This window comes from Artemia franciscana, unplaced genomic scaffold, assembly GCF_032884065.1.
Source record: "Artemia franciscana unplaced genomic scaffold, ASM3288406v1 PGA_scaffold_60, whole genome shotgun sequence".
NCBI lineage: Eukaryota > Metazoa > Arthropoda > Branchiopoda > Anostraca > Artemiidae > Artemia > Artemia franciscana.
In genome coordinates, this window is record NW_027062699.1 from 244771 (window position 1) to 271186 (window position 26416).

The 26416-nt window shown below is 36.8% G+C and overlaps 1 protein-coding gene across 14 annotated transcripts in view; it reads right to left on the reverse strand.

The window, feature by feature from the left end:
* Nucleotides 1-26416, reverse strand: part of LOC136042072 (uncharacterized) — a 522356-nt gene that overhangs the window by 53361 nt on the left and 442579 nt on the right. For 13 of the 14 annotated variants that reach the window (XM_065726955.1, XM_065726954.1, XM_065726953.1 and 10 more), the window contains 2 exons: nucleotides 24954-25134; nucleotides 13783-13933 (listed from right to left, as the gene is read on the reverse strand). The gene's annotated coding sequence lies outside the window, so the exon portion shown is untranslated. Of the gene's footprint in view, nucleotides 1-13684; nucleotides 13934-24953; nucleotides 25135-26416 lie in introns of all 14 variants that reach the window. The other variant, XM_065726946.1, reaches the window with a different exon arrangement.

A 26416-nucleotide genomic window follows, 5' to 3' on the forward strand; every position in this document is an offset into this window, starting at 1 on the left:
TGGACTTTATGTTCGTAATGACCTATCCTCAAGGCTGTTAAGTGAGCCTTTTGACTCCGACCACGAAATATTATGGACCGAATGCAAACCTGCACGTTTATCAAAAAGATTTTCATGTTTAATTGTTGCTTCGGTCTACTATCCTGAAAGTGCTAAAAACAGGAAAGACTTGATTGAACACATTCAGTTTTTCGTAGACAAAATGCGCCGCAAGCATGTCTCTCCTGGCTTTGTTATTGCCGGAGACTTCAATCAAACTAATAGGCTTCAAATATTTTAGATTTGCGACAAGTCGTTACAATACCTACCCATCAAAGTGGCAGCATACTTGACTTGATTTTTACAAACTTGACAGACTTTTATTACGCACCAAGATCCCTAAGACCCCTTCTGAATTCTGATCACTTTATCATCTTCTGGGAAGCCAGTTCGGCAATTCCGAAGCCAAAACGGGTCAAATATACGGTGCGACCACTTACTGAGGACTGGATATCTACATTTGGTCGCTGGATCGGTAATTATCAGTTTGAGGACATTTGCTCTGAACAGGATATTAATATTAAAGTCAGTAAGCTGAATACTCGGCTTCAGGAGCAATTTCAGACTTGTTTTCCCGTAAAAGTCATTACTGTGAGTGACACTGATAAACCATGGATAACCAATGATCTAAAGAATTTAATAGAAACCCGTTGTCGCCTTCATATCGCAGGTGATACCGTATCTTCAGCCAAGTTGCGTAATCATATTGTTAAACTGAACAAGCGTGCCAAGAGGCAGTATGTGAGGGATAAAATTACTCCCTTACTCACAATAGACCCCCACAAATGGCATTCCTCAGTAAAAAGACTTACCGGTAAGACAACACTCAGAGATCTAAGGCTCCTCAAAGAGGACGGTACCTTAACCTCAGCTAATGAAGTCAATTCTTTTTTTGCTGACATTTGTACCTCATTTCCATCAATCACCAAATCAGAAATTGATACTATCATTGCTGGTGCAGAGATTGAGGACGTATGTGAGGTCTCTGAATTCACTGTTTATAAGGAACTCCTAAGACTGAAAGCGAACTCTGCGTCCTACCCAGGTGAGCTTACAGTAAAGCTGTTGCGTGAATTCGCCATTTTTCTTGCTAAGCCACTCTCTTCTATAATCAACCAATGTTTCCTTCAGCAAGTATTCCCTAGTGCTTGGAAAAGAGCATGTGTCCGCGTTATTCCAAAAGTAAGGTGTCCAAAATCTTGTGATCAACTCCGGCCTATATCAATAACTCCGAACCTTTCTAAAGTTGCAGAAACGTTTATTTACCGCAAACTTATGTCACAGGTCTCTGCACATCTAGACCCGTATCAGTATGGATGCTTAAGAGGCAGCAGCAAAACTGTTTATTTAGTACGGATGTACCATCTCATTGTCGAGTGGCTCGACCGAAGAAGTGCTATAGTCGACCTTCTCCTCGTAGACTATCGAAAGGCTTTTGATCTTATTCGCCATTCCGTTGCTATCACAAATCTACGCACGATGGGTGCGCAAAAACATATTCTCCTTTTAGTGATCAATTTTTTACAAGCCCGCTATCAGTGCGTTTACAGTCTTTTCCCAGGAGATACCGACTCCGAATGGGTCGAGCTTACATGCAGAGCCCCACAAGGTACTAAGCTCGCTAGTCTACTGTTTTTGGCAGTGATAAATTTCATCCTTTCCGGCTATGAAGAAAGATTTAAGTATGTAGACGACTTGTCAGTCCTACTGAAGTACATTGTTGAGAAGTCTGAGGCTGTCCCCCAATTCTGTAACGAAATAATCAACAACTTCAAAGATGAATGTACTGCGAACAGCCTCCAAATCAACGAAGGAAAGACTAAAATCCTTCGCTTTAATCCCCTGAAGAGACTTTGTGTGCCCTCCTCCTCCTTATCCTAGTGAATCTTCGGCAGTAGTGCTTGGTGTCAAGTTTAGCATCGACTGCTCTTTCAGCCTCCATGTCGATACAATTATCAAAAAGGCAAATAGTGCGATGCGGACACTTATACTAATGCGTCGATTTGGTTTTTCAGTGACACAACTAAGGATAGCCTATCTTACTTACATTCGACCAATTTTAGAGTATGCATGTCCCGTATGGGGCCCACAAGTCAATAACACTATTTACCTAAGTGACCAGCTTGAGTCAATACAAAAAAGAGCAGTCAAAGTAATATTGTGCGATGCTTTTACCGAATATAAGTTAGCATTATCCACTTTACAAATTCCCTCTCTTCAAGAGCTTCGTCTCAGTTTGATCCTTGAATTTGGCCAATATCTTCTCAGAAGTGATAAATACAGATCGGTACTACCACCAGTTTTAGTGAAACATCGAAGTACTAGGTTGAAGAAATTTGACAGATTATCAGCACCTCCTTCACGCACAAATCGTTTTTCCAACTCATTCATCCCTTTCTTTGTATCAAAGTATAACAATTGTTGATTTTAAACTATTTGTCTTCAGATTTTTTTTGTCGTTTGATTTAATCCTTTTTTCTTTTTTGTAAGCACAAGCGCCATTTAGTTTCATGACTACGAGAGATTGTGCAAATAAAACCTATTCTATTCTATTCTATTAATCCAAGTTTCCGAATTCGGCATCAACATTTGTTAAAGGTTAACTCTTACCTTTGACTCATTAATTCGAAAGAAAATAAAGGAAGTATCTGAGAGACAAATTGGATAATCATAATTTAACAGATCTCAACTACCCCTTCCCTCTCCATTCATATACAGAACAGATGGCGCTGGTCCTTATTCTGTTTGTTTCTTTCAACTCGGTCATACCTGATTGTATTCCTCCAACATCTGTTTTTCTAAACTTCCCTTATGCTAGTTACCATGATGATAAGTATGCTATGACTGGAGTTAATTCCTCTGCTGCACAATTTTTCTCCTGGCCCCAAATCCATTTAGGGTCAAGTTTCTCGAATCATTTCAAATTCCCTAAAATCCATAAAACCATCGCTGAAAGTTTATATTTTTACAGGCAAGTGGAACTTGAGGCGTTATCAGAATTAAACCAAATAGAAGTTCAAGCTGTTACAGAAGAACAGTACCCAGACCAGGGACTGTTCTGGGGAACTTTAATAATTTACCTTCGATAAATTATTCTCAGTTTATTAAATTCTGCTACTCATATAACACTTTTGGGGAAAAAAGGTAGTGGTGCTTAACTAAGAGTAACCTTTACCACAAAATTATCGTAGTCCCCTGAGTATGATGAAATCTATTTCCTTAGTGTCAGACCGAAAGGTCTCTTTCGTCTCTTTAATAGTAGTGAAATTTTTTTTTTCTAACATTCACGAAACCAAAATGGTTAGGTTTTATCAAAAAAGAGTGTTTCTAGCTAGTGACCATTGACCTTAAGATGGAATCAATTTATTCTTCACTTAATGTTAAGAAAATATTTCAAATACCAACGACTAGGGGAAACCTCTTTTTCTATGTTATTCTTATTAATTTTTTTAAGCATTATCTCCCTCAGCTTTTTATTACGTGGCTGAATACCGAAGACCGGTCTGATATTTTCAATCTGCAAAATCTTCATGCAAAATTGCTGTTTACTATAAATAAATAGCTAAATTATTATTTCCCAGAAAAAAAAAAAAGATCAAAATGTGCTCCAGTCATAAAGACATCAATCAGTCCACCTAAACACTACTTAGGAAGAAATTTGAGTTTTCAGGAAGAAGAAATTGATGAAGATAATAGAATGCAAAAAAAAACAAATTCGTATATCAAACCGATTTTAATATAAAAATGATGTCAAAAATTGTTCAATAGCACACCGAAAAAATAGATTTTCTGAAAATAAGAAGTTGAGTAGTAAGAAACGGGACCAGCTTAATTTAGATCAACAAGAACAACACAAAGTTACCGTCAATAGCCTTAGCAGGTTCCTCGCTCTAATTGTTGAAATACTTCCACTATTACACAGCTGCCACGCGTTAAAGGAGTCAATAATAGGAAGTTTTGGCACTTCATTTCAGAAAAAAAAAACTTTAGAAACCTTCCTAACATACAAAAAAGATCATTAGAGACATTATCCAGCTGTTGTTTGCCATACAAATAGGACAATCAACATCACACTTGATATTCAAACCGATCTCTCGAAAATAAAAAACAAGGACGGACATCAACAAGAGCCTGTAATGTCATCATCTCCTTGAAGGACATGGGTAATATCAAGAGAATCCGACCTCTTAGCTTTCCATGTGGATATTCTCATATTTCTTCTTTTTCTAAATCTTCAACAGTTTAGTTACAAAAATAGGAAAAATACAATGGTAAACACTTCAGTTGCTGACCAGAAAATCAACATATAACCGCAACATTTAAAAACCTTCTTTCTTTAATTTGGCTTTGTTTCCTTTAGACCTTTTCAGAGGAAGTTATCAGCAACTACTAAAAAAGCTGTTCCAAAATATATATTTTGAGACTGCTGTGAAGAACAGTTTCTACTCTTGGATTTTTTTTTTAAACTCAGCATTATTTAGAATTTTTTTTTCAAATCTTTTTTTTTAAGTTGCTAAGGGCTGAAGATCGTCCTTTACTAAATTACAAATGCCATTGCAACAATAACAGATGGATTAAGAACGTAAGGATACGAAGCAGGTTACTTCCTACGGAAACTACACACTCAGACTGATTATTTTTCCAATTAATTAGAAAAAAATCCATAATTAATTTTCCCATAGAAAAGTAAAAAAGCCATATTAAACTTGAGACCATTAGAGGAAACTTTTTGTAATAATTCAAACTCAAAACAACCAGAAACTACTATTAAAGAATAAATACAAACCAAAAGGACCCTTATTAAACAAACAATCATAGCAAACAGAGAGATATAGGTACTATTCTGCAAGCAAACCTTCTTAGGGTTAGAAGCCGCTTAACGTTTGTAATATATTTTTTTTTTTAGTATTAATAAATTGATAATAGATTGAATGTAAATGAATAAATAAATCTCAAAACGGTGCTGTGAGGGGTTATATCATCACCGGTGGCATAATTATTGAACTTTTTTGACTATTTTGAACAAGATGGTCGTTTAAAGTCATAATCAGAAGTTTTTGAGGAGGGCTCCTAAATAGAAAAAGAAAGGGTCGTGTTACCATCCGACCCACTTTTTAAAATCCCCCTGAACATGCCTCGAGGGTTCAAGCTTAATACTGTCAGCAGTTCATGACAGATTACACACATACCTTTTTAATAAGCTGGGTGCACGTAGTATCTTTTGATTTAGTTTGACATGTCCTCGGATATTCCAAATAATTTTAAACTAATTACTCTCAACTGTTCCGAACACACCCAGAATCAGTTGATTGTCTTCGGAATCCTTTTCCAAAAATATTACGGGTTTTGTCACCTCTACAGGCCTTGCTTAATATAGTAACTCTTTCTTAATATGTAACAGCAAAGTTATTTTACCTTTTGACTATTCTAACCTTAATTCTCATGAGCCTTTCGGATTCGCCTAGAACAAAAATTTCTCCCTTTCTTAATGATAAATCCTGTATGTAAACAATAGGCAAATTGCAAAATTTACAATCTTTTCCCCAGAGTTGAGGGGGTATGGCATCCCTAGATGCAGAGCTATTATATATTCGGACTAATTTAAACGTGTTGAAAATTAAAAAAGGACTGATCATTGTAAAGGAAAGGGAGCAATTAAAAACGGCAAGAAAAATGGGGGGGATGGTTACCGTCCAATCTCCCTTCAATATCCCCTTAACATACCTTGAAAATTCCAACATATAATACCCCGCGTCATTCCTTATTCATTGCTGATAGTCACTTCTCAGCCATCAAAACATAATTTTATTTTGATTGTTTGACATCCCTGTCAAATTTCTTTAAAATTTCGCCTTAATACTCTAAGTTTTCTTTAAAGTCTATGATCAGACATGCCTTCTTTTCTTAACAAGAGCTAAGAGCTCATATGGCAATTGTGACGAGGTCGGAAGAGCCAAAAGCTCAACGACAAGTCAATTTGTGCAGGTCTCTGACATGCCTACCAGTTTTCGTCGTCCTAGCACGTCCAGAAGCACCGAAATCATCAAAGCACTGGAACTCCTCCCCCCCACCCGCTAACCTCCTCAAATAAAGCGGATCCAGTCCGGTTACGTCAATAATGTATCTACGACATTTGCTTATTCTAACCACCAAGTTTCATCCTGATCTCTCCACTCTAAGAGTTTTCCAAGATTTCCGGTTTCCCCCTCCAGCTCCCCCCCCCCCCAATGTCACCAGATCTGGTCGGGATTTAAAATAAGAGCTCTGAGACATGAGTTCCTTCAAAATATCAAAATTTCATTAAGATTCGGGAACCCGTTCTTAAGTGAAAAATACTTCAATTTTTCCGAATTAAACCCCCCCCCCCCAACTCCCCCAAAGAGAGCGGATTAAGTCCGGTTATTTGAATCACGTATCTGGGACTTGTGCTTATTCTTCCTACCAAGTTTCATCCCGATCTCTCCACTCTAAGCGTTTTCCAAGATTTCCAGTTTCCCCTTCCAACTCCCCCAATACCACCGGATATGGTCAGGATTTAAAATAAGAGTTCTGAGACACGAGGTCCTTGTAAATATCAGATTTCATTAAGATCCGATCACCAATTCGTAAGTTAAAAATACCTCATTTTTTTAATTTTTCCTCTCCCTCGAGCCCCCCAGATGGTCAAATCGGGGAAGCGACTGTTATTAAGTCAATTTGTGCAAGTCCCTGACAAACCTGCCAATTTCATCGTCCTAGCACGTCCAAAAGCACCAAACTCGCCAAAGAACAGGAAATCTCCAAGTTTCATTAAGATCCAACATCCCATTCGTAAGATAAAGATACTTCAATTTTAACGTTTTCCAAGATTTCCGGTTTCCCTTCCAACTCCCCCCAATGTCACTGGATCTCTTAGGGATTTAAAATAAGAGCTCTGAAGCACAAGATCCTTCTAACTATCAAATTTCATTAAGATCTGATCACCCGTTCGTAAGTTACAAATACCTCAGTTTTTCTAATTTTTCCGAATTAGAAAGAGAGGGGATCCGGTCCAGTTATGTCAGTCACATATCTAGGACTTGTACGTATTCTTCCCACCCAGTTTCATTCTGATCTCTCCACTCTGTGTGTTTTCCAAAATTTATGGTCCAGTTCCTGTTGTAGATTCTTTGTATGTTTTGACTTTCATTTCTGCTCATCGAATTCGTGGAAAACATTTCAAATACGTATTTAAATTGCGCATTTGAAAAGGTGGCCTTTTAAACAGCTGATCAATAACGTTGTTCCGGATTGGCGGTGCCCAGAGGACATGGGAACTAATTAAAAGTTAAATAGCTAGGTTCGTGGATGTAAAATTATCATTGATGACTGCCACAGTATTAAAATATATTCCCTTTACTGTGCTGAGTGCAGAGATGACTGGAACAGTCATCTCTGCAGAATTTTGCTTCTTAGAGAATCCCAACTTCGTAAGCAATGGTTACAGCTTAAGATATAAGCCTAGAGAAGGAAACATGTTAAAAAAAACAATTCATAACACGCAGAATAGCTGTAGCTAAACCATTTAAATGGATCCCCCCCTACACTTTACCACCATCCCCCTTCCCCCTAAAGTGAAAATTCATAGCCTAAGTTATATATTTCTAATGCATTCTGTCACCCATCACTTGTTTTTCTGGGTTTTTTTCTCTCTCCGTTGAGTCAATTAACAGGTACAAGGTATGAAACAAGAGAGAGACATTGGGAGAATAGATGAGAAATATATAATTTCGACTGTATATTTACACATTAAGGGGGGGGATATAATATAGCGGGGCTCCATGCAAAATCTGTTAGCTATAATTATTATGCCTATTGTGAATTGTTTTCTTCTCTACAGCTCCTTCTCTAGGCATATACCTAGCTTAGTAAAGAGTTAGCCGCGTTTAAAGGTGATTCAAGAATGATAACTATTATTTAGAATTATCTTGAAAGCAAACGTTATCGTATAAACAAGTTTTAATGTATTTTGGAAAGCTGCTTCGCAGAGCCATATCCAGGATTTTTGTTGGTGGTGGAGCGGGGGGGTGTCACACAAACACTTTCAAGTTTCATCCAGATCTCTCCACTCTAAGCATTTTCCAAGAGTCACAGTTCCCAAGATTTTTGTTTCCCCCCTCCACGCCCCCCAATTTCCCTGGATCCGATACGAATTGAATAAAGAGCATCTAAGACATGAAATCTTTCAATATAACAAGTTTCATCCAGTTTCAGTTCAGTTCATTCGGGTTTATTAAAAAAAATTATAACAGTCATAACATACTTAATCATAATTAAATCCGATCACCCATTCGTAAGATACATATGCCTCAATTTTCCCTATTTCCCCTTCCTCCAGCCCCATACCAAACAAGCCGTGGCTAGTTAGACCGTGCCTTGCCTAACGCTCATTGTAGAATGGCCCAAATTTTGAAAATCCAATATATTTGCCACCAGAAAATACATTTGCTCAACCGAGCGAGATGAACAGTGAATCCTCTGAATCAACCTCAACAGCTTGACTCTAGTTCGGCAATGTGGAGTAACAGTGAGACAGTCAGACAGTCATCCCATCTAGCTTATGCCCACCGCTTAAAGTACGGACATAAACATGAGAGGGTGAAGCATAAGTGCCAGGTTTTTCTTCTCACTCCATTGGACTATCTGTATTGGCTTTTTCTACAATTAGCCAATACTTGATGCCCATAACTATTCCATTTTAATTCAAAGTGAATTTGTGGCGGTCCCTGACACGTCTACCAATTTTCAACGTCCTAGCACACCCAGAAGCACCGAACTCACCAAAGGGCTGGAAATCCCCCCCAAATCCCCCAAAGAGACCGAATCCGGTCCGTTTATGTCAATCACGTATCTAGGACTTGTACTTATTCTTTCCACCAAGTTTTATCCCGATCTCTCCACTCTAAGTGTTTTCCAAGATTTCTGGTTTCCCCCTTTGACTCCCCCAATATCACCGGATCCGGTCGGGATTAAAAGAAGAAATCTGAGACATGAGGTCCTTCTAAATAATAAAAAATTTCATTTAGATTCAATCACCGGTTCGCAAGTTAAAAATACCTCATCTTTTCTATTATTTCCGAAATAAACGTCCTTCCACTCCCCGCCCCCAAGATGGTGGAATCTGAAAAGCCATTCCCATATTCTAATTGAATCTGGTCTGGTCCCTGATACGACTGTCAACTTTCATCGTCCTAGCTTGTCTGGAAGTGTCCGAACTAGCGAAACCGGAAAAGACAATTAGGTGCCCCCCGACTCCTCCAAAGAGAGCAGATCCGGTGCGGTTAAATCAGTCATGTATCTTGGACTTGTGCTTATTCTTCTCACCAAGTTTCATCCTGGTCTCTCGACTCTTCCAAGATTTCCCCCAACCCCAACTCCCCCCAATGACACGGGATCCGGTCGGGATTGAAAATAAGACCTGAGTTACGAAGTCCTTCAAAATATGGAATTTCATTGAGATACGATCAATCCTTCGTAAGTGAAAAATACCTCATATTTTCTAATTTTTCAGAATTAACCCCCCCCCCCAACTCGCCCAGAGAGAGCAGATCCGTTCCGGTTATATCAATCACGTATCTAGGACTTGTGCTTATTTTTCCCACCAAGTTTCATCCCGATCCCTCTACTCTAAGCGTTTTCCAAGATTTTAGGTTTCCCCCTCCAACTCCCCCAAATGTCACCAGATCCGTTCAGGATTTAAAATAAAAGATCTAACTTACAAGGTCCTTCTAAATATCAAATTTCATTAAGATCCGATCATTCCTTCGTAAGTTAAAAATATCTAATTTTTTCTAATTTTTCAGAATTAACCCTACCCCCCCCCCTCCCCCAAAGAGAGTGGATCCGTTTTGGTTATGTCAATCACCTATTTAGGACTTGTGCTTATTTTTCCCACCAAATTTCATCCCAATCCCTCCATTCTAAGCGTTTTCTAAGATTTTAGGTTTCCCCTTCCAACTCCCCCCAATGTCAACTCCCCCCGGCCAGATCCGGTTGGGATTTAAAATTCGACCTCTGAGGCACGATATCCTTCTAAATTTCAAATTTCATCAAGATGCGATCACCCGTTCATAAGTTAAAAATACCTCATTTTTTCTAATTTTTCCGAATTAACCGTCCCCCAATCCCCTCAGATGACCAAATCGGGGAAACGACTATTTTTAATTTAATCTGGTCTGGGACCTGAAATGCCTGCCAAATTTCATCGTCCTAGCTTATCTGGAAGTGCCTAAACAAGCAAAACCGGGACCGACAGACCGACAGAATTTGCGATCGCTATATCCAACTTGGTAAATACCAAGTGCCATAAAAACCTTAAGTGTTACCAATGGGCAACTTGAATAACTTAATACCCTTGCCCAGGGGCTGGGAGGGTGCAAACCCGGAAGCAATAATTTGACCTGTGGACTATTTTGGATAAAATGGCTATCTCGAAACTTTGATTGAATGAATTGTTGAAAAAAAAATTGCCGGAAACTGGTTGCCCTCCGATCAATTATGGCTCTTAAAAAAGACACTAGAACTTCTTATTTTAAATTGAAGGAGCCCCATCCAAAGCTTAAACGACCTTTTCATCAATACGAAGTTCTTCTGGTCAAAAATATAAATATTAAGGATACATTGAACCTTTATGGCTCTTTACTATAGCTCTGATACCTCTGATAGATTGGTTTAATTAAAGTTTTATTAAAACTACTACTTACTTCCCCTTTTCTTAAATCATGTTTTTAATCTTCAAACTTCACAACCACAATATTTGTTTAGAAAAACAATTTACCACGTTATCAGCACCCGGGGCCAATTTATTTTTCTATCGATTTATTATCATCTCTAATGCTTTCCCGATTTTTGCTAAAAATTGTACAATTAAGCTTATTACAGCTAATTACATAATTAGAGAATTGGACAGCTTTGAATTCTGGTTGAATCTTCCACAACTTTAGTAATTTTATCAAAGGCTTTCGTCAGTAATTTTATTTTAGTTTATATTTCAAGCTTTTTCCACTTTTCTTATATTTTTTTTTTTCATAATACTTTTTGTAAAGCCGCTCTTCTTTTCTGAAAACATAGGCGACTTCACGATTAATTCTAGCAGCATTTCAAACTGTCCTTTGTAAGAAACCATCTGCAGTTTCGCAAATGTTTTTCCTGAAATAAAATCATTCCACCTATTTTCTATACTGAAGAATTTCAAACTCTCCAGTTTAATATTTTACTCTTCGCTTAAGCCCTATCTTTCTTTCCTATCTATATCTGTATGCATAACAGATGGTACTGACCCTTATTCTGTTTGATTCTTTCAGTATGGTCATTCCACATTCGGGTGAATCAGTAGTTTTTTTTATAAATAAACAGTTCTAATAGGGATAAATCCTTTAAATAGAAAGTGATAAACTTCACAAAAATACTCAATATTTCGGTAACATATGGAGTGATCGCCGTTAGTAGTAATACTGATTGACACTGTAAGTAATAATAGTAATAATACTACTGATGACGTTCACTGCATATGTGACAAAAATATCTTTTTTTGTGAAATTTACGCAATTATCAAGGTTATTTTTAGCACGAAGATCTGAAGTAATCATTTATTGTCGTATGGGGATTCTTCATACACATATATGCAAGACCAGGTTAGTGAAAATAGTTCGTCCTTTTCCCGTCTTCAGTCAATCACTGACCAAGTTCAAAGCTAGATGCTCTGGACAATTTTTTTTTCACTCAGCCATTATGTGAAAATGTATGATACTTATATGCCCGGAGTGTACAAACCACTCCGGTTGTGAAGTCCGGTTCAGAAGTGTTAATCTTACGCTGGTAAATGAAGCCTACTGGAAAAAGATCAGAGTCTAAAATATCCATTTGGAAGCAAAATTTAAGTTCCTATCTCCACTTTTTCTGTAGCTTAATCACAAGCTTAAGAAATTGCAAAGAGACAAGTGCACACATTTTTTTTAATTTTGGGAAAAAATAAATTTTTCCGTGATTTCGGTTTCAGTTTGATTTTCTTAAACTGTAGTTTTTGGACAAAATGGATGACAAACACATAATACTGCATATTAATTAAATCTATTATAGATTAAATGGACTGATAACTTTTCTGGGAATCCTTGCCATTTAAAAAGTAGCTGAGTTTTGTTTCATTTTGCACGAAAAATTACTTTCTCTTTCTATTTGAGAATTGAATTTGTCAATATTTTAAATACCAAAAACTAGGGAAACGCCTTTTTTCATGTTTAACTTTTTTTAAGTGTTACCTCAGCTTTTTGTTACGTGGTTGAAATTCCGATATTTTCATTTACAAAATCTTGATGCAAAATATTTGTTTTCCATTAAAAGCTAAATATTAAAAAGCTAATTAATTCCAAGAGAAAAAAATAAATAAAAAACTGCTCCAGTGGTAAAGACATCAATCAATCCACTAAAATACTACTTAAGAAGAAATCCTAGTTTTTTAGGAATTAGATATTGATGAAGCTAACAGAATACGGTAAACAGAGAAAAATTTGTAAATTTTCGACCAATTTTATTATAAAAATAGTGTCATGAATTTTTTTATAGCAAATCAAAATATTAATTTTCTAAGGATAAGAAGTTGTATGGTAGGAAACCGGACCAGCTTAATTTCAATCTACCTTAACCACCCAAAGTCACCGCCAATAACCTTAACAGGTGCCCCGCTCCTATTGTAGAAAGCCTTCCACTATTATAGGCTGCTAAAGGAGTCAATAATAGGAAGTTTAAGGACTTTTTTGCTAAGAAAAAGGATCTTTTGGATCCTTCCTGGCATAAAGAGAGATCAATAGAGACATGATCCAGTTCTTGTTTGCCATACAAATGACACAATCAACACCACACACGATATTCACACCGATCTCTAAAAAATATGAAACGAGGACAGACGTCAAAAAGCGCCTGTAGTGTTATCATCTTCTGGAAGGACATGGGTAATATCACACCGATCTGACCAGTTAACATTCCATGTGATGATCTGATGTTTCTTTTTTTCTTTATGTTCACCTGTCAAGTTACAAAAATAGGAAAAATTCAACAGCAACCACTTCAGTTGCTGACCATTTTCTGGTCACTAACCAGTATATAAGAGGGTATCAGCATCTGCTAAACAATTTGTTCAGAGATAAACTTTGAGACTGCTGTGGTAAAAAGTTACTACTCCTGGATTTTATTAAAATGTGCATTTATTTAGCACTATTATTTTCAGATCTTTTTTTAAGTTACTACAGGCCAAAGATCGTTGAAAATATTAATGCAGTCTTCAGGACTGTAAATTTCACAAACACACTAATATTAATTAGACCTGACATGCTGAAGGAAATAATCCTTCTTCTTACACGTCTGAGACGATTCGGGAACCTCAAATCGACTTTAATTAATTAGTTTATCTTCTCAGCATCACTTGAAAAAAAAATTGAAAGAAACTTATATCTGGCTTAATTTAATTTCCATTTAAAATCTCCCAAAAGTATTTTACCCTGTGAATTGGAATACATTAGTTCAGAAACAGGTCTCTGCAGTCAATATCGACTCCCTTGTGCATAAAGAGTCACTGAAACGCTACCAGCTGTTACGCAAAATAATTCGGTAAAAAAAAAAGAAGATAAATTACCAGCCGAGTACGTCTAATTGATTTTGATCGAAGACACCCAATAATCCCAAGTTATCCAAAAAATAAAAATAATAGTCTTCCTGACTTATGTCTACTACCTCATATTCTACATCTTCAATGTCATCGCATTGGGTTTTGGTGAGTTTCTTCTTCTCTCCTAAAAACATACTGTCATCATCCATGTTCTCCATTTTAAACTTTTCAATAGATGCTGTTCTTCTTCTTTGAAATTTGGACTCTTTTCCTCAGCTGAAAGGGCACAAAAATGTTGGTAATTAAACAGTACCGTTTTACTGGTTTACTAAATATAAATCAATCAACACTTACAGTTCAATGAGGGCTCCACTAAAGTGCATCTATACAAATGTGTGCTCACTAAACTCAGCCCCCCCCCCCCCGCCATTGCCCCACATATTTTATAGCTTATCAGGTTTGGATTCAATGTCTAAAAGGGGCTTCTTTTTATAGAAAATAGCAGAGAACGATACCAGCTATTGCTCATAATTTTATGATAAAATAAAAAAAAAGATAAATTACCAGCCAGCTATGTCTAATTAAGTTTTATCTTTCAATCACGTTACAAAAAAAGATCATATCCCTGTTTAGATATAAGATACCCAATAAGTCTATCTTAAATAGTATAAAAGTTGATCTTTTTTGTGACTTATATTTTGTTTCTTTTCTTTTTCATTGCATAGCTTCTTTTTATGTTTGTCAGCGAACAAAAATTGAATTATCTCATGTTATAAAATGGTGTCGGAGAGAAAATCTTTTCCAAGTTAAAAAGCAATTTAATACTTGAACTAATACGCCTTGATACGGTAGTTTATGAATTGAAGAAATATGCATACAATACTTCAGTTCTTGAATAGCATTGTATGAGTTACAGACACGATAGGTGACTGATTTATATATTTAAGACCAGAATTGCTTACACCGAGTGACGCAAAAATTAAAGAAAACATTTTTTCTTGGTCCGGTCCAGTATAGAAAATCCCGGAAACTTCCTAAAGTCACAATTTCAAACGGTGGCATATTCAATCCTAAAGATGTCCATAGTCTTTCAAAAATAAAGAGTTGAAATCGATGAATTTTGAAGTTTAGACAGATACATACAATAGGGAAGCTTTAAGGAGAAACTGACGAATATTACGACAGTTTTGACAGTGTATATTAGGGAGGGGTTTACTTGTGATTGAAACGATAATTCTATTTGGAAAGAACGTAAAAGAGGGGTTACCTAGTTTCTAACTAAGTAACGAATGGGCCTCCAAATTTGTCTAAAAAACATTATCTATTTTAGGTATCTTGCACAGATACCTTGTCTATGTAAATTGCAAATACGCCCCCAAATTTGTCCCCCAAAAAAAACAATATCAAGGATTTAGAAAGGGGAGGATTTTTTTTTTTTTTTTCATGAAAAATACCAAAACGGGTGGATTTTTAAAATATAAGTGGAGGATGAAAAGATCTGAGGAGGAAATCCCTAGCCCACAAACGACGTTCGGAAATAAATAGTACCTACTATAGGTGCGAGCTACTTCTATGCTACTTCGATATGAATACTTCTATATTCACATACGGAATATTTCTGTTCGTTTTAAGTTTTAAAATCAATCCTTACTTTCACTTAAAAAGAACTTCTTTTTTTATATTCAATTTCTGAACGTTTGTTTTTCTTTATTTAACTATATAAAAAAACAAGCAGTCAGACTAACCGTGTTTCAAACAATAAGCTGTAAGAACAAAAGCTAAGAGCTCATATGGCACTTGTGACGAGGTCGGAAGAGCCAAGAGCCAAACATTCATATGGTATGAGCTTTAGCAAAATTCTAAGAATCAATAGATTGATTTAAAAGGAAAATCAGAGGCTTAATGCCAGTCGAGATTTAAAATAAAACTCTAAGACACTAGGTCCTTCTAAATATCAGATTTCATTAAAATCCGATCACCCACTCGTAAGTCAAAAATATCTCATTTTTTTCTAATTTTTCCTCTCTCTTCAGCCCTCCAGATGGTCGTATCGGGGAAAAAGAGTTTATCAAGCCAATTTGTACAGGTCCCTGACACGTCTATCAATTTTCATCGTCCTAGCACGACCAGAAGCACTGAACTCGCCAAAGTCCAGTTACGTCAATCACGCATCTACGATATTTTCTTATTCTACCCACCAAGTTTCATCCCGATCTCTCCACTCTAAGCGTTTTCCAAGATTTCCGGCTTCCCCCTACAACTCCATTAATGTCACCAGATCTGGTCGGGATTTAAAATAAGAGCTCTGAGACACAGGGTCCTTCTAAATATCAAATTTCATTAAGATCTGACCACCAATTGGTAAGTTAAATTTACCTCATTTTTCTTAATTTTTCCTCTCCCTCCAGCCCCCAGATGGTCAAATCAGGGAAACGACTGTTATCAAGTCAATTTGTGCAGTTTCCTGACACATCTACCAATTTTCATTGTCCTAGCATGTCTTGATACACCGAACTCGCCAAAGCACTGGAAATCCCCCTCCAACTACCCCAAAGAGATCGAATCCATTCCAATTATGTCAATTACGTATCTAGAACTTGTACTTATTCTTCCCATCAAGTTTGATCGTGATCTCTCCACTCTAAGCGTTTTCCAAGATTTCCGGTTTCCAAGATTTCTGTTTTCCCCCTCCCACCCCCTGTGTCCCCGGATCCGATTCGAATTGAAAATGGAGCATTCGAGACATAAGATCTTTCTATATATAAAGTTTTATTAAGATCCGATCACCCATTCGTAAGATAGAGATACCTCGATTTCCACGTTTTCCAAGATTTCCGGTTTCCCACTCAAATTCCCCTCAATGTCACCGGATCTGGTCGGGATTTAAAATAGGAGCTCTGAAGCACAAGATCCTTCTGAATATAAAATTTCATTAAGATCTGATCACCCTTTCGTGAGTTAAAAATACCTCATTTTTCTAATTTTTCCGAATTAACCCTCCCTCCCCACTCCCCCAAACAGAGCAGATCCGTTCTGGTTACGTCACTCACGTATCTAGAACTTGTGCTTATTTTTCCCAACAAGTTTCATCCCGATCCCTCCAATCTAAGCGTTTTCCAAGATTTTAGGTTTCACCTTCGAGCCCCACCCCCCAACGTCACCGGATCCGGTCGAGATTTAAAGTAAGAGCTCTGAGGCACAGTATCCATCTAAATATCAAATTCAAAATCACTCTTTCGTAAGTTCCGAGACACAACATCTTTCTAAATGTCAAATTCCATTAAGATCCGATCACCTATTCGTAAGTTAAAAATGTCTCATTTTTTCTCTTTTTTCGAATTAACCCACCCCCCACTTCACCCCCTAAGATGGTCGAATAAGGGAAACGACTATTTCTAATTTAATCTGGTCTGGTCCCTGATACGCCTGCCAAATTTCATCATCCTAGTTTATCTGGAAGTGCCTAAACTAGCAAAACCGGGACAGACAGACCGACAGGTTTTGCGATCACCGTGTGTCATAAATGTCTATATGTTATGGCACTTGGTAAATATCTAGTGCCGTAAAAATTGGATTCGATACAGCTTTGAAGTGTTAGAATGAGAGAAAAGTTGAGATAAGATCAAAAAGCTGAGATTAAAAACCTTGCTCCTGGGGTTGCAGGGTGGGTCATTTTATATCCAAAGGCATAGTTATTTGGCATTTCAACTATGATGAAGAAAACGAATATCTATCTCAAAATTTTGATCGGACGTTTTAGGGAAAAGGGGGCGGGGAAAGGGCCTAATTGCCCTCCAATTTTTTCGGTCACTTAAACAAGAGCTAAGAGCTCATATGGCACTTGTGACGAGGCAAGAAGAGCTAAGAGCCGAGAGACCATATGGTATGAGCTCTAGCAAAATTCTATAAATCAATAGATTGATTTAAAAAGGAAAATAAGAGGCTTAATGCCGGTCAAGATTTAAAATAAGAGCTCTGAGTCACAAAGTCCTTCTAAATATCAAAATTCATTAAGATCCGATCACCCTTTCGTAAGTTATAGATACCTAATTTTTTCTAATTTTTCCTCTCCCTTTTGCCCCCCAGATGGTCGAATCTGGGAAAACGACTTTATCAAGTCAAATTGTGAAGCTCCCTGACACGCCTACCAATTTTCATCGTTTTAGCACGTCCAGAAGCACCAAACTTGCCAAATCACTGAACCCCTCCCCTCAACTCCCCCAAAGAGAGCGAATCCAGTATGGTTCAGTCAATCACGTATCAAGGACATTTGTTTATTCTATCCACCAAGCTTCATCCCGATTCCTACACTACAAGTGTTTTTCCAAGATTTTCCCCTCCAACTCCCCCCAATGTCAAAAGATCTGGTCGGGATTTGAAATAAGAGCTCTGAGACATGAATTCCTTCTAAATATCAAATTTCATTACGATCCGATCACCTGTTCATAAAATAAAAATACCCCAATTTTCACTTTTTCCAAGAATTCCGGTTTCCCCCTCCAACTCTCCCGAATGTCACAGGATCTGATCGGTATTTAAAATTAGAGCTTTAAAGCGCAAGATCCTTCTAAATATCAAATTTGATTAAGATCTGGTCACCCTTTCGTAAGTTACAAATGCCTCAATTTTCAAAATTACCCCCCCCCCCAACTCCACCAAAGAGAGCAGATCCGGTCCAGTTATGTCAGTCATGTATCTTAGACAGGTTTTGAATCTTCCCATCCAGTTTCATCCTGATCTCACCTCTTAAGTATTTTCTAAGATTTCTGGTTCCCCTCAACTGCCCCCCCCCCCCTCCAATTACGCTGGATCCGGTTGAGATTTAAAATAAGAGATCTGAGTTACGAGATCTTTCTAAATATGAAGTTTCATGAAGGTCCGATCACTCCTTCGTAAGTTAAAAATACGTCATTTTTCTTATTTTTCAGAATTACCCCCCCCCCCCCCCCCGCAATTGAGCGGATCCGTTCCAATTATGTAAATCACGTATGCAAGACTTCTGCTTATATTTCCAACCAAGTTTCATCCCAATCCCTCCAATCTAAGCGTGTTCCATCATTTTAGGTTTCCCCGCCCCAAACTTCCCCCAATGTCACCAGATCCGGTCAGGATTTAAAATAAGAGCTTTGAGACACGATATCCTTCTAATATCAAATTTCATGGAGATCCAATCACCCGTTCGTAAGTTAAAAATACCTCCTTTTTTCTAATTTTTCAGAATTATCTCCCCCCCCAACTACCCCAAAGAGAGCAGATCCGTTCTGGTTATGTCAATCAAGTATCTAGGACTCGTGTTTTTTCCCCACCAAGTTCCATCCCGATCCCTCCACTCTAAGTGTTTTCCAAATTTTAGGTTTCCCCCTCCCAACTCCCCCCCCCCCAATGTCACCAGATCCGGTCGGGCTTAAAATATGAGCTCTGAGCCACGATATCCTTCTAAATATCAAATTCCATTGAGATCCGATCACCCGTTCGTTAGTTAAAAATACCTAATTTTTTTATTTTTCAGAAATACCCCCACCCCAACTACCCCAAAGAGAGCGGATCCGTTCCGTTTATGTCAGTCATCTATCTAGGACTTGTGTTTATTTTTCCCACCATGTTTAATCCCGATCCCTCCACTCTAAGTGTTTTCCAAGTTTTAGGTTTCCCCCTCCCAACTCCCCGCCCCCATCACCAGATCCGGTCGGGATTTAAAATAAGAGCTCTAAGACACGATATACTTCTAAACATCAAATTTCATTGAGATCCGATCACTCGTTCGTAAGTTGAAAATACCTCATTTTTCTAATTTTTTAGAATTACTCCCCCCCCCCCCAACTACCCCAAAGAGAACGAATCAGTTCCGATTATGTCAATCATGTATCTGGGACTTGCGCTTATTTTTCCCATCAAGTTTCATCCCGATCCCTCCACTCTAAGTGTTTTCCAAGATTTTAGGTTTCCCCCCTCCAACTCCCCCCAATGTCATCAGACCCGGTCGGGATTTAAAATAAGAGCTCTGAGACACAATATCATTCCAAACATCAAATTTCATTAAGATCCAATCACCCGCTCATAAGTAAAATACTTCATTTTTTCAATTTTTTCATTTTTTCAATTAAACGCCCCCCCCCCCCCCCAGATGGTCAAATCGGGAAAACGACTATTTCTAATTTAATCAGGTCCGGTCCCTGATACGCTTGCCAAATTTCATCGTCCTAGCTTACCTGGAAGTGCCTAAAGTAGCAAAACCGAGACTTTAGGTTTTCCCCCTCCAACTCCCCTCAATGTCATGAGATCCTGTCGGGATTTAAAATAATAGCTCTGAGACACAATATCATTCCAAACATCAAATTTCATTAAGATCCAATCACCCGCTCATAAGTTAAAAATACTTCATTTTTTTCAATTTTTTCCGAATTAACCGGGCCCCCACTCCCCCCCCCCCCCAGATGGTCAAATCGGAAAAACGACTATTTCTAATTTAATCTGGTCCGGTCGCTGATACGCTCGCCAAATTTCATCGTCCTAGCTTACCTGGAAGTGCCTAAAGTAGCAAAACCGGGACCGACAGACAGAACGACAGACAGACAGACAGACAGACAGACAGACAGACAGACCGACAGAATTGGCGATTGCTATATGTCACTTGGTTAATACCAAGTGCCATAAAAAGGCACTTGAACTTTTAATTTCCTCTCACTATGTTCAAGGACCATTCAGTCGATACGACCACTCGTAGGAAAAAAAGAATTAACACGCACCCATGATCTTTCTGCTGGCAAACATACAAAATTCCGCATTTTTGCAGATATGAGCTTGAAACCTGTATAGTAGGGTTCTCTGAAACGTTGAATCTGATCATGTGATTTTTATGTAGATTCTATGGGGATCTTTCTCTTTTTTCAAGAAATCAGGCAAATTTTCTCAGGCTCGTGGCCATTGATAGGTAAAATTAACCTTAATGAATTTTTATATGTGTTCCTTTCTGTATTTTCCTCTCTTTTCTTTAATCATATACCTCGCCATGAAATATGCCATAAATTTCTGCATCGCCATTAAATAAATTGTTGTCACAATTCCTTAAATTTAAAATATGATATCAACAATGATACAAATGATACAAACATGATACAAACAATGATACAAACAATGAGTACTTGTATCTTATAGCCACTGCACCTAAGAAGTGAAGTTAGGTTAATCCTAATGCAACAATCCTTGCTTCAGAATATTCAGAATAAATGCAGCTAACACATTTTTTATGCAGATCCACTACACTTTAATTCCCCCCCCCCCTCTTATGTGCAAATATATATCCCAAATTATATATTTTCCAGCTATTCTCGCAATGCGTCTCCCTTGTTTCAAACTGTGTAACTGTCAATTGAATCAACTGTGATGAAACAAAAATTGAAAAAACATGTTATGGGTGAGAAAATGCATTGAACATTAAAGGGGGGGGGATAGAGAATAGCGAATCTGCATGCAAAATTATTCATCATATTATGAAGTAAGAATTGTTTATTTTATAGGTAATTAAGATAGGCCTGGTCAAGAAATAGTCAAAAATCCAAAGTCCTAAGTTAGAATTGCACTATGAATCCAAATATAAGATTAATTTTACAAAAACTTCCTCTCCCTAATGCGAGGCTCCCACTACGTCAAGGAATTGCTATTTAAAGATGGGGTGTATACCTTAATCCATAAAAGGAAGTCGAATGTCCCAAACTACTCCGTAAATGGTCGGAATATTGTATAAAAGTAAGTTAGGTCATTTATTCGGCCCAAAAGAAAATATTCTTTTCAACCTACTTACAGCAGAAGACCCTTTTCTAACTATTTTGGTATTGAAAGAAGCCAATAGCTGAACAAATTCAAGATCAACTAATAAGTGTCAGAAAATATTAAATCTGTTCGACGAAAAGCCTTGCGAATATTTTTCTAAGAAGATGAAGTTCCATTTTATTCTTCTCAGATACATTTAGTTTAGAAGGACTTATGCAGGAGACATAATTTTTGTCTCTGTTTTCAAAAAATGCAGTAAAAACGTTTTCATGGATAATAATTCCCTCAAAAGATCCTCCTTACTCAGACCTGATCCATCCTGGACCGTCAATCAGGCTGTTCTTATCTTATTTTTCAACTTCAAAATATGAAATCAAAATACCCTTATATCAGTCAAAATATTAACAAAATACACAACTAATTTACTGCTTGTTGTTTATAAACATTCGCTAAGCTCCTCCTTTTTGAGCTTTAATTGGCCTGTTTTGAATTTGCCAGTCTAATCTGTTTTATTTTTCATGACATACTATGGCCCGTGTATGTGTATACATGTTTTTTAATCTTTTATTTAACTGTTATCTTTTTTTATATTTTGCTAAAACTACGGTGCATTCTTTTGCTATTTTTAAAAGTGTAAGCATTTTTAAACCTTTTTCATGGTTTTAACCTTCTAACGTTTTTAAACGTTTCTATTTTCTGTGTTGACCCCAAAATACAAGTTAAGCTCAGCCAGGCTTGTGATAGTTATTTAGAAAATGGTAGATCTTATCTAAATGATGTTTGCATTTATCAACAAATTTCTGTTTTGTAATGAATAATTTTTAACATTTAAAAATTTGACCTATAGGTTACAGAACAATGATTCAACTAATCGATTACCTATGAATGCGCAGACACATTCTGTAAAAGCAAAAAGTCAATCCTAGGTTTCCCCTTTAGATTTCTTTCAATAAAACAAAATTCTTTTAGCATGCATATTATTTTTCTGACTGATAGCCAAGGGCAAATTCGCACCAACTATTTTACTAGTAATTTGTACCTATCACATGAGAAATTTCTCTCACACATTCGGCTGCCTCTAATTGAATAATATTTTCATGACCCGGGAATAGCTCCGTTTTTCCTCTTTGTATTTCTATCCAAAATATTCTATAGTACTGTAATCGAGGTATAAACAATTCAGTAAGAAATAAACCATTTTTCTGTTTTAGTTCAAGAAAACAAAGTTTTAAAGTGGTGTTAAGTCAGAGAAATAACAAAATTAACATATTGAGCAGAATTATATCGATTATTTTACAATGTTAATAGTAAACAAAATTGATCAGTATTATAAAAAAAATCATATCGTTTATTTGACGGAAAATTGACAAAGTCAATTGAAGTTTACTGGCTGCTACTGCTACTAATAGGCAATCACAGCCGAAACCACCTGAAACCAGTACAACCAGGGCTGTCAATTCACAAATTTTAAGGGGGGGGGGGGCAAAGATCTTTTTGATTTTTATTAAAGTAAACATAAAAAAGTAGCTTTACAAATCTGGGAGGGAGGGCATTTTTTATTTTCTTCAGCTTTTTCTTGATTTAAAAAAAAATCAATTTTGAGAATCTTACGGGGGGAGCTTGGGCTTTTTCTTTTTATCGGTTGGAAATGCCAAATAAGGGTATGTTTCAAAAAATAGGGAACAATGTCTCCCCATGCCTCCCCCTAGTGCCCTTGACTACACTGTACAGCCGCACTTGGCAATACTTATCTGAATGCATCACTTCTCGAGGGAGGAGGCTCTGTGATTGAAAGGTTTAGCTGTAGTCCCCAAAGAATCTGAGGATGATTTCATCCCATGTCCATTCCACTAACGTTATAATTCCACCAAATACAGGTTTTACTACTGTTAATCTTAAACAGCCATGAAGGACGAAGAGGACTGCATAGGTTCTAATGAGGGCTGTATATGCCTTGCAAAGGTTCGTTTGAATGTAGATTTTTAATTGGGCATTTATGCAAAGAAAGGCTATAGGGCTAAGCCCTTTTCCATGCGAAAAAGAAACAACTGATACTCCATCGGTAAATGGGAGTCTCCTCTTACTTTGTGTACCCTGGTGGAACTATTATGTAATTTGCCACTCTACTCTTGCTTTAAGTTTAATCAACCATCTACGCGATGAAAGGCTTATGGACTTACCGGAACTATTAAATAAAAAAAAAAACTTTTTTTAACTGAAAGTAAGGAGCGACATTAAAACTTAAAACAAACAGAAATTATTCCGTATATGAAAGGGGTTGTCCCCTCCGCAACGCCTCGCTCTTTACGCTAAAGTTTGACTCTTTCTCACAACTCTACTTTTTAAAACAATAAAAAACAAAACAAAAACAAGTTTGATCAACTGAAAGTAAAGAGTAACATTAAAACTTAAAACGAAGAGAAATTATCATGTATTTGAGAGTGTTCGTTCCGTCCTCAATACCTCGCTCTTAACGCTAAAGTTTTTTTTAGTAATTTCAAAAGAGATATTTATTCTAACTAAACGGCATTTTTGATTCTGGGGGTAATTCTTAAAGAATTGGATTAAAATTCGAAGTTTAGTATAAAGAGCGAGGTATTGAAGAGGGGACAAACCCCCTCATATACAAATATGGAAGTTTATTGCGTAAGTTGATTTGTAAGTTACGTATATTTATTACAAATAAAAAACGTTCTTCAAATAAAATTGAAAGTTCTATTGGACTTTTTACGTAACCGTAAGAATTGGAGGGCTACTAGGCCCCCTCCCTCCCCATTTTTTCTCAAAATCGTCCGATCAAAACTTTGAGAAAGCCATTTAGCCAAAAAATGGAAAATTAATATGCAAATTTTGTTGTAATTATTCATGTACGGTGAGCCAAAATCAAAACATGCATTAATCCACAAATGTTAAGAAATGAAATAAAAAAAAGTTTTTTTCTACTGAAAGTAAGGAGCGACATTAAAACTTAAAACGAATTTCTCATTGTTTTTTAAATAGTGCTGGAGAATCCAGCGCTCCCTTCATGAAAATTCTCTTCCCCCATTATAAATTCCTCTATCGAAAGATTCTATCACGTAACCCCCTCCCCACCATAATAAGTCACAATTACAAGGTATTTACACCATATGTACCTGTCACACCAAAACTAGTAGCCTCCCCCAAACTAATAAGTTTAGTTTATTTAATAAGTTTACAAAAAACTCCCCCAAAACTAGTTTGATTCTCAGAGTCGCAACTGCATGCCCATGTCACACCAAAACTAGTAGCCTCATGCCTAGTTCAAATGGAAATAGTGAAATTCCTTTTGAGAGCAAAAAGCAGAGAATGATACCAGCTGTTGCTCCTAATATTATGAGAAAATAAAAATGGATAAAATTACCAGCTAGGTACGTCTCATTAAGTTTCAGCTTTCAATCAAGTTACCGAAAATAGTCATACCTCTTTTTAGATCTAAGACACTCAATAAGCCTCTATTTATAATAATAATAATAAAAAAAAACTGTTCCTGATTCATGTCAACTACCTTATATTCTACACTGCTATAGATTATTGGTATCTCATTGGGTTTCGGTGAGTCTCTTCTTTTCTCTTAATAGCATGCTGCCATCATCACTGTTATCCATTTTTGACTATTTCAATATTCGCTGTTCTTCTTCTTTGAAATTTGAATTATTTTCAATGTATGGTGAGACTCTTTTCCATGACTGAAAAAGCACAAAAATGTTGTAAACAGTCATGTTTCACTGGTTCACAAAATATACATCAATGGACATTTACAGCTCAATGGGGGCTCCACTAAAATACAGTTATAGTAATGTACACTCAATAGATTAAGTCCTCCCCCTCCCCCCAGCATTGCTCCACACATTTAATATCTAATCACACTTGGATTAAATGTCTAATTAAATGAAAAGAACAACAGGTTCTTTCAACTGAAAGTAAGAAACAACATTAAAATTCAAAACGAACTGAAATTATTCCGTATATGAAGAGGTTATCCCCACCCCCAGCTTAGTACCTTTTCTCTTCATCTAAAATTTTTATCACTTTTAAAAAGCTGAATATTCTAATAAAACTGCTCTTGTGTTTTAGGCTTCATTCTAAAAAAAAATTAAAAGAAGGGGGGAGATTAAAGAGTAGCGGAGCTGCATGCAAAATGTGTTAGCAACATTCATTTTTTATATTATGAAGTAAAAATTGTGTCACTAGGATTAACCTAACTTCACTTCTTGGATGTGGTGGCTATAAGACACAAGTACCAAACTTTGTTACCCACAAAGCTATAACACGTCTCACTTCCTTAAACTCCTGAATAAGCATTGTGTGCCGCTTCGGATTCGTTGAAATACCAAGGGCACAAAAATGAAAACATATTTAACCCTCTGGATAATCTGAAAACTCGGCTTTCCTGCAATTTTTTTTTAGCTGCTATGAGCATTATTTGGTTAAAATTTGGCCTTAGGTTCTTATGAACAATGTTGTCAACGATAAAAAAAATAATAAACTTTGAAACAGAAAACAATTAGCGGAAATTAACTCCTCTTCGACAAAATTCAAATTTATAAAATCTATTGATTTTAGCTAAAATCTATAGAACATTAAGATAGGCCTAGCTAAGAAAAAGACAATATTGTAAAGTCAGAAATCCACTGTCAATAAAAATATAACATTAATTTTAACAGAAACCCCTGTCTCTAATGTGGGGCTCCAACTGCGTCATGAAATTGATATTTTAAGAGGGAGTATATGCCTTAACCCATAAAAGGAAGTCGTATGTCCCAAACTACTCCATAAATGATCGGAATCTTGTATAAAACTAGGTTAGGTCGCGTATATATATTTGGTCCACAAGAAAATATTCTATCCAACCTACTTACAGCACAAGACCTTTTTCTACCTATTTTACCTATTTACCTGATAATTAGGTAAATCCGGTACTGTTTGTTTGCAGGACCTCTGTGAGGCATTTATTTATTGTAAGGTCAT